The sequence below is a fragment of the Budorcas taxicolor genome, chromosome 15 (assembly GCF_023091745.1).
Source record: "Budorcas taxicolor isolate Tak-1 chromosome 15, Takin1.1, whole genome shotgun sequence".
In the NCBI taxonomy this organism is placed as follows: domain Eukaryota; kingdom Metazoa; phylum Chordata; class Mammalia; order Artiodactyla; family Bovidae; genus Budorcas; species Budorcas taxicolor.
Genome location: NC_068924.1, coordinates 19,716,086 through 19,725,717, shown reverse-complemented (window position 1 = coordinate 19,725,717; position 9,632 = coordinate 19,716,086).

Here is a 9,632-nt window from a genome sequence, read left to right as displayed (position 1 = left end):
CTAGACATGGGTCATGGTGAAGACCCTGGACGGGTCCCTACAGTGCCCTGGGCCTTGGATGCGTCTGCCAGAAAATGAGACATTTGGACTAAATGTCTAAGACCCTTTCTGTTCTTTGGGTTAGGAAGGGAGTTAGCCTCCTTTGGCCATGGGGGAGGCACAGGTGGGCAGCTGGGCGTTAAGGAGTTTGAAGCTCACTCATTTTCAGGTTATAAGAAATGCATGAAGATAACAAGCTCAAAGCACCACCTTTGTCAAACCCCTTCTGAGGAAACAACATACTCGGCTCTCACTTCCTGTGGGAGAGGAAACTGGCTGGACCTCGTCGTGAGCTCTCTTCTGCAGGGGCAGAGAGGCTGCAGTCTACACTGGGCCCTGGGACTGACGGGTGGGGAGTTGAAGCCTTAGCACAAGAAGCCCCTTTTCTTCAGGAACTGCTCACACCAATAGAGGCAGCGATGCCGTGGAGCGTCAAGGCCCTTGTGAACTGCTGGACTTCAGTCCTGGTCAAGCCAAGCTCTCAGGGCATAGCCACCCAAAGGGAGAAACGCCGATAACTCCCAGTCACTAAGGAACACACCGGTGGGCAGCGTGACCTTCACCCAGCACAGATGCAACTGCTCTAGCACAGCGCCTCTGCCCCCTTGGCCTCCACTGGCCCCCTCCTTCCTTTCCAGGCAAGTGGGACAGGCCGCTTGAGTGGTGAGTTTGCAGAGGAGTCGTGTCCCCACTCCTGTTCTCTGTCTCCAGGAAGCACACACCATCTTGACTCCTCCATGCCCTACTTCCAATGAGGCAGGCCTGGGCTCCTGCATGAGACAGGTGTCTGTCAAATTTGGGATTCAGTATTAGAATCTGCCTGCAATGCAGGAGACCTGGATTCGATCCCTGGGTGGAGAAGATCCCCTGGGAAAGGAAATGACAGCCGAGTCCAGTATTCTTGCCTGGAGAATTCCATAGACAGAGGAGCCTGGCGGGCTACAGTCCGTGGGGTCGCAAAGAGTCGGACATGACTGAGAAGCTGACACATTAGGGAGCCCACTTGCCTTAGGCACAAGCCCAGATGAAGGTGATCTTGTGAGTTTCACCTGCTTACTATTTTGCTTTAATTCTCAGTTTCACTCATTGGTTTTACTTTCAACTTTATGAGCATCAGTATCATCTGGAGGGTTTGTGAAACCACAGATGTCCCCCCTACCCGCCCCCTTCCCCCCGGGCGTCTGATTCTTGGTCAGGGATGGGACCCAGGTCTGGGGACCACACATACAGGCTTGGCGGCACTGGACAGAGAGGAATTCTGTTTACTGGTTTTGTCAAACTCCAGAACTAAATGTTCTGGAGGCTGTCTGAGTCAGCTGGGTGCCCTTCACTCAGCTGGGGCCAGAAAACATTCTTGGTCTGTATGAGGAATTCTCCCAGATCAGTGTCCTCTTCTAGTCCACAGCCTTGGGCAGCAACAAATGGTTGTGGATTATGCTCATTTCTGTTCTGAGTAAAACATGAGAGGAATCAATTCTAGCCATACAGCAGCCTGAAGTACTGATTTAAAAACAGAATCCAAGACATGTATGGTTCTCCTTTGATAAAAGAAGGGAAAAAAAGTTGCTGCTGTGCCCGCCACCCCAGAACCACACCGTCTCCCACAGGCTGTCTGTTCCCCTGGCCAGAGAGAGGCTGGGCCCTCCACTGCCTTGGCCACTGGTTCCCTCCACCCAGCTCTCCTTGCTGTTGGGTCTCTGCTTTGCCCCAGGCCCTTGGCAGAGTATTACTGTGAACAAGGTTTTGCTTTACAATCTGAAAGAGCCGATGCCTCTCAAAACCATTTCTTTTCCCCTGGGATGATACAGTTAGCCCCCCAAAATGATGGATCGATCAGAGAGGAGGGCTGTGTGGGCAGAGCTTGCCCGTGGTGACAGGGGGAGGTGGTGCACTTTGACCCCACGCAGAGACGGGGAAATTGTGCTTATGCTTCCCATTCAGCAAAGAAGGCTCAGGAAGGCAGTCTGGTGACACTGCTACCTGTTTCAAAGGACACAGAGACCTGCAAGATGGGCTGCAAGTTAGGAACCACACCCCTGGTGGGTCTCCTCCCCCACCCCCGAAGCCCCCGGGCACTGAGGCCACTAGAGGTCGATCCTGAAATGACTGTGTATCTTAACCACCAAACAAGAGCCTGTGGCTGGATTCAAAGGTTCCGTGAACCTCTGCTTTAACCACTTGGCATTTCCCACTCCCAATCTGGGAAGCGGATTCAAAGGCTATAAATTGTTAGAAAGATGGGGGGAATCTCTGGAAGCCTGTCGCTGTCTTCTTCCCCACAGTCTCAGCCGCGGGCGGACTCTGGCTGGGGTGGTGAAGAGGCGGAGCTGAGACAGCGCCTCGGCAGCGAGACTCGGAAGCGGGAAGAAAGGCTGGGGTGGGGGGCGGCGCGGTGTGAAGCTCTGCGCCCTGACAGGGAGGAGCCTGGGCCCCTCGGGCCCCTCCTGCAGCTCCCCACCTCGCGAGCTCCGCTCAGCCCATGCCGCTGAGCGTGGACTGGGACCCTCACTTCCCTCCGATCGCCTCCCATGTGCCGCCTTTACAACTGCGAAAGGTCCTTTATCCTGAATTTGTTAATCTGGTAACAGACATGGCAAACGGATAAATCTCCTCTGGAGTTTACTCAATAGTATTTCATGTAGTCATAAATTGTATTTGCCATCTCCCTTAATCTTTCCAAAGGCATGTCTGAAAGAATTATTCAAATGAATGAGAATTACATCTTTAGAGTGGAGGGGGAGAGGAGAGCTTTGAAGGCTGAGGTGGCGACAAGGCCAGTTTCCTGGACCCCACTGTCCGGTGCTCGCGGCCCGAGGGCGGAGGCCGCCCGGCGCTCCCAGCCCCGCCGCCCAGACCCGAGGCCGCGGGATGGGAGGGCCGGAAGGCCATCGCAACGTTTTATTTACCTTCTTTCAGCACCGTATTTGGTCCCTCATCCGGCTCTCCTGGGAATTTGTTCGACAACGAATTTAACTTTTCTATTTCTAATCTCATGCTGAATTTGTGCAAATGGAAAATGCAAATGACAGCTGCCTCACACAGAAGCTGCTGTGTGCTCGGAAGGCCTTGAAGGAATCTGAAAGCTAAATGGGGCTTTGAAAAAGACGCCTGAGGGGGACTCTGCGTGTGACAGGAAACATTAGAAATGAGTGAACTGCCTTTTCCTCTCGAGGCCTACAAAGAGCGCCACGGAGTGGAGATGGGAGTCCAGACTGTAAAACCACCTCCATCCACCACAGAACCATTTTGCTCGTCGGAAGGGCTGCGGCCTGGGCCCTGGGCCTAGCAGCTGGGCCAGGGCCTGTCCTCACAGGCCTCCCAACCAGCAGCTCTCTGGGGAAACGTTCCACCCACACAAGAGACGGGCTCCTCATGACTCCACAGGAACCAGCCTGGACGGTGTGCCTCTAGTGAAGTTTTGGTGAAGTTTTCCAGGTCTTGCCCTGTCCCCATGTAAGTTAGCATGTCTAAGAATGTACAGTGGCTACACAATGCCACAGGTGTAGCATTCCTCAGAACTAGACTTTAATAAAATAACACACCTAGGATGATCATGGGTTCATTCCTATTACTGTCTTGCAGCAGAGTAATAAGAAAAAAGGGAGTTTGGAAGCATGTAGAGAGGCGTTTGCTTTTCAGCAAGTGCTTTAAAGTCAGTCTTCTTATTTCTAAAATAAGGATAATGCCTGTTTCATGTGGTTATACTTTACCTATTGTACCAGACCTTCACATGTGAGTGGTCTCCCCACAGCCCTCTCTCTCCAACTGGAGTGGGTAGCCTGTCCCCTTCTCCAGGGGATCTTCCCAACCCAGGGATTGAACCCCCCAGGTCTCCCACATTGCAGGCGGATTCTTTACTGTTTGAGCCACCAGGGAAGCCCTTAAGAGCAGCAGTTAGTTATAAACCACGAAGCACCAGCTCCTCTGTCCAGACTGGCTTTGTAGGTTTTGATGGGTGAAGGGCCAATATCCCCTTCCTACAGGTCAGTGGGGGAGGGGCAGACAGGTCTGCCCAGCCTCATGTTCTGGAATGAAACTGGCGCTCAGCCCACAGCCTACTGAACTATAGCTTCTGGAAGGCTTTCTGTTTTATTACTGTTATTTTTGTTATTCCATCTATTTCCTCATTAAAGTACTATACAAAATCTGTAAGCCAAGAAGGGCCACCCACAGGGATAGCAAGGACATGGGGTGCCAAGAACTCTTCAAAGGGGAAAGTGTCCCTTCTGAAAGGCACATGGGCATGGAATACTCATTACACTAATGACAAGAGTCCAGCTCTTCTGCAACAGAATGGATAGACAGGAAGGCTCTCATAAAAACATCTGAAACAACTGTTTTTAAGCACCTCGCATTCACCTAACAATAGTTGTCATTACATGCACACTATGGATCATCGTGTTCAGAGGGTTTAACTCATTTACTCTAAACAAGCCTAGGGTTTGGGACATTATTACCTCTCTAATGTGCCCGTCTCTATCTGTAGGATATATGCGGCAAGATATTGCCCCCAAAGGCTGTACTCTTAACACAGAAATGCATTTTTAAAAAGGTTAAAGATCTTAGAAGAAAACCTTTAAAACACTGAAAGACTAAAAAAAAAAAAATGCTTGTAACAAGGCTTAAAACACCAAATGAACATCATTAATTTAAAAACAGCATCTGAGGCTGAGGATAAATGATGTTAAGTACATACCCTAACTAATGAGAGGGCCAACTGGAGGTATTTTGTTTAGAATAAGCTACAGTTTCTTTTTACAGTCGCCTCTTCTGGAACATTAATTGATTCATCAGTGTGTGTGAATCTTTTCTCTTTAGACAAAAGTTCTAGGTGGAGGAGAAATGAACTATTAGCCCCAGCCAGCAGTGTAGTCTAACACTCTCTGAGATCCTCAGCTCAGACTCTCCCACCTAATACTGTGGATTTGCTGAGTTCTCTGTCAACCATAGTTTACCATGAAAAATCAACTTTGCTGACAAAGCTGAGACAAGTTACCTAAATACATAAGATCCTAGTTAAAAAGTTTAAGTGGGGTGGGGGGAAAAAAAGAGTATACTTAACAATGGCAAATAGCAACTTAAGGAAAAAAAATAAGAAAAGCAAAAGTCTGAAAAGCAATGATGGGTAAAAGAAATCTGCTATCTGAAATGAAAAATTCCTAGGAGGTCACAAAAGAAGTGAAGTGAACCTACCGGGGGCAGCATTGCTGCTAAGTCGCTTCAGTCGTGTCCGACTCTGTGCGACCCCATAGATGGCAGCCCACCAGGCTCCGCCGTCCCTGGGATTCTCCAGGCAAGAACACTGGAGTGGGTTGCCATTTTCTTCTCCAATGCATGAAAGTGAAAAGTGAAAGTGAAAGTGAAGTCGTGTCCAACTCTGTGCCACCCCATGGACTGCAGCCGACAAGGCTCCTCCATCCATGGGAGTTTCCAGGCAAGAGTACTGGAATGGGGTGCCATTGGGGGCAGCATTAGTAAGGTACTAAACTTGATTCATGCAAACAGAGATGCAGAAAGACCTTTACAGCAAAGATTCACAAGAGGTGATAAGCCTCAAGGCAAAGCCACAAACAGCCTAAGTTAATCAATGATGGAACATTATTAGAACCATAAGGTAGGCCTGACTAGTTGTCTTTGGCATTTAATTCTGATTGTCATATGAATTAATCACAGCTCTAACACACACTGATACTGAATGTGTGCTGACGCTAGAGGACGTGTCTCCTCGGTGCGGCAGGCAGGCAGGCGGGCGGGCCGTGGGGTGAGGGGAGGACGCCTGTACTTAGAGGGCTGCTGTGCTGCTGCATGTCAGTTTCTTCATGAAACAGAAACAAACCACCGTAAGAAAACTGAGTTTTTTAATATATTTTTTTTCTCAGTGGCAGAATCACATAGCTGTTTTGATATGGATTTCCGGTAGGTCTAAAATACTGCCTTTTTTGGAGCTGTCAAAATCCCATTACACAAACACACAGAACAGACACAGAATAAACAGAATCACATGAATTCATCAGATGGTTATTCTAAACATATTTTTTGCCTTGTTTTCTTATAAGTTTGAAGGATCAAATTGGAATTTCTACTCTCAGCAAACGACTCTGATCTGGAAGGATAAAACCTAGAAGGAAAAGGTAAAGTCAGTATCTGGGTTCACTGGCAATGCCATATCCGCACGTTTGTGGAAGTGTGCATGTTGACAGGTGTTCCGTATTAGATGAAATGTTTATAATTTCCCCAAACTGAAGAAAAATCTTCATATTTTTAAAACACTTCATATTTAAAACCATTGTTCTTCAATGTTCTCTTCCCTTGAGGCACAAGTTGCTTCAAGAATGGGGTCAAAAGCTTTAAATGAACAATTTGTTATTCATCTGAAATACCTAGACAGAAAATTGGCAAATTCGGTATATGGTTTAAAAAATGAAATTTTACACTATCTATAAAACTGAATTGAAACATGCACAGAATTTCCTTTTTTACTGCCAAACTGTCAAGTGGTCAAAACCTTAAACTGCTTTTCAATCTGAAAGACTAAGAGCTTTAGGGAAAAAGCCACTCCCAACATAACAAAGTATTATTGTAACAGAAGCAAAAAGCAGGTTAACAGAGGGCATTAAAGAAAAAAAAGAAAAAAAACATTTAAAACAGTAAACACCCGTTAAAACTAGAGTTATATTCCAATCTTAAAAGAAAGTATAGCAACCTAAGGGGATGACAACATTCGAAACTACAGTTCCAACAGATGTGATTTTATGATGTTAACATCATTTACAAAGCACTGTGAATGAACACGCTCAGTGGTGTACTCCAGTGAATTTAAAACCATACATGATCCTGTTAAGAGTATTTCACTGAGGACAGTCCTAAGGTGTCTTAAATCTATACTAAAGGTTTGGATAGAGAAAGCAGGTATACATTTTGTTTCTTATAAAGAGATTCACAATACAACATGTGCACTTACAATTATACTAGTCACAGTTTTTAATTTTACAGAATAAAGTTTACAGCATGTAAACTTACAATATATTGATCTTCTTTAAACCCATTTTTAAAGAAGGGCCAATCTGTCATTTTTTTAGAAATCAAAAACCAGCAGAAAAATGTAACTGATAAATGCAGTCTTTAAAATATTTTATGGCTAATTATATGCTAATTTTCAAAATACCACAGAATTTTTGGTCCATGAGGCCCTTAAAAAACCAAAAGGTAGGTAAGGATTCCCATTTATCAGTACAAAGTTCATGAAAAAATTCCAATATTTATTAAAACATCTTTTTACAGAATGCTTTTTTTGGATGGTTAAACACAGGAAGTTATCTCTACTAAATAATGGGTGTGACCAGGCAGAAAACATAAGTGAATTAAGATGCTTTTAATATGTGACTATCTGAGAAATCTTTTTAAGGTCATCAATAGTGGATTTTCTTTGAATGCGAACTGAAATGTAAGTATGATTTCTTAATGTATATCAGTATTTGCTGCTTAATATGCCTGTTTTTCTCCCTCTAGGGTAGGAATCAGCAAACTATGGCCCCTGGGCCAAATCTGGCCTGCAGCCCCTTTCTGTGAGAGTTTTACTGACATACAGCCACACCCATTCATGTCTGTATTTTCTGTGGCTGCTTCTTTCACTTTAAGGGATGAGGGGAATGGTTTACAGAGACCATATGATTCTCAAAGCCTGGATTATTTACTATCCTATCCTTTACAGAAAGAGTTCGTCAGCCCTTGCCCTGCAGGGTTTCCCAGACCAACATAAAGTAATGCATTTACCTCTCTACTGTTACTGACATTCTGCTTTCTCGGTGTATAACAAGGAAGCTCAGCATACTAGCTGAATTTCTGTGTTTAACATATTTGGAACACAACTGATCTCTCCAGCCATAATCTGTTTGATTTTAGGTCACTCAGAACTTCTCCAGGAGCTGGATGATAATAAAATGCATGAGCCACATCTAAAAGAATGGCCAGGAAACTGTACATCCTATTTATCTTGAATAAGGAAGCCGAGTAGCAACAAGAATAATGAAAAGCAAATATCCCTTAGGGTAATTGCCATTAAGTCAGGGGAAAAACAGCTCGAAAGTTTTCAAAACACACACAGACATATCCAGAGCCATCCATCCTCCCATCTATTATAACAACTACAACATAAAGTATATTTGTTTTATAAATATATTACTGTCTATATACATATAGATACATCCATAAAAGACATGTTAAATAATTATCTGTATAAGCAATACTACTTTAAGTTTCTTGTGTGTTTTAAAATTACACATTCTATTAAATTATTAAAATAATTCTTTAAAAATATCAGGAATAAAGCCAGTAAAGGGTTGCTTTCCATTCAAATGGTTCTAAATCTTATCATTGGTCATCCAGACTCCAGACTTGGTCGTCCACAACTCAAAGAAACAGTTCAATTAAGGAAAAGTTAGCCATCAAAAGCGTAACATTTTTCCATTTTTAATACTTCTTAACAAATGTGTATGCGTGTATGTATATATATATATAACACTCTTTTAGTTATATTACATATTCTCATTAATGAATTTTCATAAAAACACAAAGTTCAAGTTTCTACCAGTATCAAATATTTTATACTGGTGTGCATTTCTTTCAAATGTTTAGGTCAATGACACACTCTATCAGGATACAGGGATCATATAAAGGAGACTGAAAACTTAGGTATCGCATGCAAGAAAGGAGGAAATACTAAGGGCCAGAATTTGGCCAGTTGAATACAACTCCCTCTGTACTAAGACACAGAGACAACAAACCGGCTAGTTACTGTGTAAAGTCCAGTCAACTGTCAATTACTCAGGGCAGAATATTCCAGTCTGAATCCCTCTTCTTCTGTCAGCTGACCACCCCGGCAGTTTCACTACTTACTAGCACACCTCTCTCCGGTTATTTGTTAGTGAGTCTGAAGATATGATTCAAGTGAAAGCTTTGGCTAAAATGAAGTTCTGAGATGAGCTCTGAATTTAATTTAATGATGGATCTTTTTACTTATTGCTTTAGATAATTAAGAAATTGCTGTATCTAAAGTCAGCCAAATTGCTGTATCTCATTCTTAAGCTCCGAAAGCAACATCAGTGCTTCCAAAAAAGGGAGAGGAGTACAGATTGCCTCGACATAAGAAAACTGCTACTTCTTAACTTGCAGTCGATTACACTGAAGGATTTCAGTGTGGCTGCTCAGAGCTATTCACGTCAGGACATGCAGCGGCAAGCTCCACGGTTTTGCCATAGTCTAAAATCCAGGAAGCAATGACAGATGGTTAGCTACAGACATTAGGAGGTCAAATTAAAGGGTGTTCTATACATTTCACCTAAGAGCTCATTTAAAGAAAAGTAATAAAGTTTGGCAAAATCTTCAAACAATTCAAATGCAAAAACTTAAGAAAATGGAAGCAAAACCTACATGTATAATTTAAAAATGATTTCATACTTAAAAAAAAAAAAGCAAGCTTAGAAGAAGACTGAAATGAAAGGTACTCCACGTTTGTAACCCTACTTTTGGCACTGGGTTAGCGTCTACATTAAACTTGTTTACAGAGAGTGACCGAGAAAATCAGGAGAACGATT